General features: G+C 42.4%; 1 long non-coding RNA gene across 1 annotated transcript; it reads left to right on the forward strand.

The window, feature by feature from the left end:
- Positions 1–2547: 2547 nt before the first annotated feature.
- On the forward strand, positions 2548–3519 carry LOC117527097. Its single transcript, XR_004565435.1, has 2 exons — positions 2548–3323; positions 3371–3519. It is a non-coding gene; the product is annotated as an uncharacterized LOC117527097 (long non-coding RNA).
- The last annotated feature ends 450 nt before the right edge of the window (positions 3520–3969 follow it).

A 3969-nucleotide genomic window follows, 5' to 3' on the forward strand; every position in this document is an offset into this window, starting at 1 on the left:
ACTGGCACCTCCCTACCTAGCTGACCTAATTAAACCTTACGTACCGGCCTGGGCTTTACGTTCTCAGGGTGCAGGACTACTTTGTGTCCCTAGAGTGAATAAGAAGTCTGCGGGTCACAGAGTTTTCTCTTATCGTGCCCCTGTTCTGTGGAATGATCTCCCTGCGTCAATAAAACAGTCAGATTCTGTGGAGACTTTCAAGTCCAGACTTAAGACGAACTTATTTTCACTTTCATATGGCTACCATACTGGTACAGTTTTGTTTTACGCTTTTTACTCTTTTAATTCATTTATTAGTAACTGGAGTGGGCCGCGGCCTCAACTTTACCTAAATTCTGGGTCTTTTAGTGAAGTTTAGGGGGAGTGGCCGGCGATCACCTTAGTATTTCTTCTGTTTTTCTTGCTGTTTAATGCTGGCAAATTATACAGTATTTTTTTGTCTTTCTGATGCCTGATTCTGTTTTTTTTTTCTCTCTCTCTGTTTAAGGTGCAGCTCCATCCAGAGATGGGAGTTGTATTCGTGTTGGCGACCCTCCTGTCCTGTGCGCCAATAACATTTCTTATATATTTGTCCGTGAATTGTTCTGTGAATTGTTCTGTAATTTGTGTTTGTATCATGGCCCAAGCAGAGGGTCACTCCTTTGAGTCTGGTCTGCTTGAGGTTTCTTCCTCAGAGGGAGTTTTTTCTTACCACTGTTGCTCTGGGAGTTAGTAAGGTTAGACCTTACCTGTGTGAAGCGCCTTGAGGCAACTCTGTTGTGATTTGGCGCTATATAAATGAAAATAAATTGAAATTGAAAAAAATATGTCAAAATACTTGAAGAGGTCATGTTGCCTTATGCTGAAGAGGACATGCCCTTGAAATGGGTGTTTCAACAAGACAATGACCCCAAGCACACTAGTAAACCAGCAAAATCTTGGTTCCAAACCAACAAAATTAATGCCTCGCAGATGTGAAGAAATCATGAAAAACTGTGGTTATACAACTAAATACTAGTTTAGTGATTCACAGAATTGATAAAAAAGCAGTTTGAACTTAATAGTTTTGAGTTTGTAGCGTCAACAGCAGATGCTACTATTATTGTGAACACCCCCTTTTCTACTTTTTTTTTTTTTACTAATAGCCCAATTTCATAGCCTTAAGAGTGTGCATATCATGAATGCTTGGTCTTGTTGGATTTGTGACGATCTACTGGTACCTTGTTTCCCATGTAACAATAAGAAATATACTCAAAACCTGGATTAATCTTTTTAGTCACATAGCACTACACATAGCACCTGTACCTGGATGTGTTGCTGTATGTGGTTAAATTATTTTAAAAAATGTTGAAAACATTAAATGTTCATTCAGTAGTTCAGTACAGTTGGAACCAAAATGGCGCCAAGTTCTGAGCTGATGCAACTCTCTCGTTTGCAGCGACAAACACTTTGGGTGCTGTCCTCGGTCCTGAAGTCTAGAATTTTTTTGTGACATCATTCTGGGCAGTGATTTGAGAAGTCTTCCCAGACCGTGTCCCAGAAGTCAACTATCAACATAATCTGGGCTCCGCCTCCTCGGTCAACATAAGCACAAACATCAGCAGTGTTTTTGTGCATTTTATACCGATTCTCATAAAACATTCTAGGTGACTGCACTGTTCTCTGGGACATCCTAAGATTTTCTGGGATCCACAACAAGTTGCTGGACTTCATTTTCACCCTGAACCTCATTCATCAGTTGGAAACTATGTTTTTCTGGTGTTCCTCAAGGATGCGTGTTGGGTCCTGCATTGTTTAGTGCTTGTATGGACTGGGTTTTTGATCAGGCTTTGGAAACCAGCAGCTTCGATGCTTTTGTTGGCTGACCTTAACTTCACAGACAATGTTGTGATCTTTGTGGAATCGGTGGATTCTTTGACTGCAGGACTTGGGAAGCTGATGAAGAATCAAGTGTCTGGGTTTGTGATGGTCCTGAATTCAGACTCAGATCCAGGCTTTCAGTGACTTCCTGGACTTGTCCATCAGAAGTGTGTCTGTGTGTGGTCAAAGTGTTGAACTTGTAGAGGCGTTTGCTGATCTCAGCAGTGATATTCATGTCTTGGCATCCTTGGACTTTGAGATCCAGAGACGCTTTGAAAGGTCTTATGGAGTCATGAGGTCAGAGGTGTTTAGTGATGGTGATATTGATGTCTTTGTAGGAGAATGAAGATCCAAGTCTTTTGGGTCCTGGTGCTTTGTGTCCCTGTCAGACTTGGACTCTTAACCAGTGTCCTAAGGTGAGGACTGGACGTCTTTGGTCCCAGGTCCCTGTAAAGGATCTTTGGGTCCTGCTGGAATTACTTTGTGTCCAGTGAATGGTGACTTAGTGAGATTCAGATGAGAAGGATCACTGACCCTGTGTTTCTCTGGACATGATCCAGGACACAGGTGTCTGTGTTGAGGACCTCAAGGACTGGAGAAGGTCAAAGAGATGCCCACTGTCACCTGGCTGCAACAGACAGATGGATACTTTGGAGAGGTTGGGATGGACTGGATGTCTGCCATGACATCTGGAAGCAACTCCTGTTCCTGTGTCCTGGGTTCAGAAAGCCGAGCTTCACTTGAATCTGTTGGGACCAAATCAGAACTTTGAGCTGAAAGAGGCTAAAAAAGTTTGGACCAACTAAATAGTTTTTATTTTTCAGTCCAGTTTTAAAACAATTAAGAAACATCTGACTGACATTTGGGATGGGACAAAACAAACAAACAAACAACAACAAACAAAAAAAACAAGAGTTTGACAAATCCAGCTGGAGGCTGTCTGGCCCAGAATCAGTCCCAGCCTAGCTTAGCCTAGCCTAGCACATAGGTAACACAGTTAGCGTATCTTAGCACAGACATGCTAGTTAACGTATCCTGGCTTGGAATGTACAGTCTGGCGTTAGTGCTAGCCTAGCCTAGCCTCGCACAAAGATTGTCGTCAGGGGAAACAGAAGTCCTGCTTCAAGCTAACTGTAACTTCATTTTATGAATTTTTACTATAAAATAAAGTCTATGGCAGCTGGCTGTGTTGGCGCCACCCTGTGGACAGGAGTGCAGCTAAAAAAAAAAATTCTTCTGACAGATATGCTTGTTGTCATGACAACTATGGAGGTATAAATAATAACCATTTTTTCTGTCCAGTTCCCAATTTAAATCCACAGATTTTAAAAAAAAATCTAAAGGGATGGAAATATTCACCAGTAGTTCAACAAATTAACCTGGTTTAAAACAAAACTAATCATTAAAGAAACTGAAACAGCTCGAGAACTGAGAAGTCTCCAAATAGGACCAGATGCAGATGACCTCTGACCCCAGAATGACAGGTCCCCGCCTCCTCCACGCGGAAAAGGAGGCGGGGACCTGTCATAAGGTCAATGCCAGATTTTTGCCCAGAAGTGACGTGACGCAGACAGTTGGGACATTTATTTTTATGCTGTTCTGCTTTAATTTTGCATATCAGTGAAAAAACACTGAACTCTAGCTAAAAACTATGAACAGAATTTTATGATGCTGCCAAAATAAATATACATAAAAATGAGCACAGGAGGAGGCGGGAACCAGCCGGTCTTAATGTCTGTCTGAGCCAATCAGAAGCGCTCAGTGCAAAACGCTCTCCAGCCAATGCAATGGAGGAACTCCCTGCCTCATGTTCCTGTGTGCCGAGTCCCAACAAAACTCAGAGGAAAAGTCTGAACAAGAGGTGTGTGTGTCTGCAGTGTGGAGGGAATTAATGTCACACAGCTGTAGTATGTGTGTGTGTGTGTGTGTGTGTGTGTGTGTGTGTGTGTGTGTGTGTGTGTGTGTGTGTGTGTGTGTGTGTGTGTGATGGGTTCTAATAAAGTCATTTGTATCCAGTTTTAATGTCACACGGCTGTAGTGTGTGTGTGTGTCTGTGTGTGAGCGAGATGGGTTCTAATGAAGTAATTTGTAACCAGATTTAATGTCACACGGCTGTAGTGTGTGTGTGTG

Source organism: Thalassophryne amazonica, chromosome 15, assembly GCF_902500255.1.
Source record: "Thalassophryne amazonica chromosome 15, fThaAma1.1, whole genome shotgun sequence".
NCBI lineage: Eukaryota > Metazoa > Chordata > Actinopteri > Batrachoidiformes > Batrachoididae > Thalassophryne > Thalassophryne amazonica.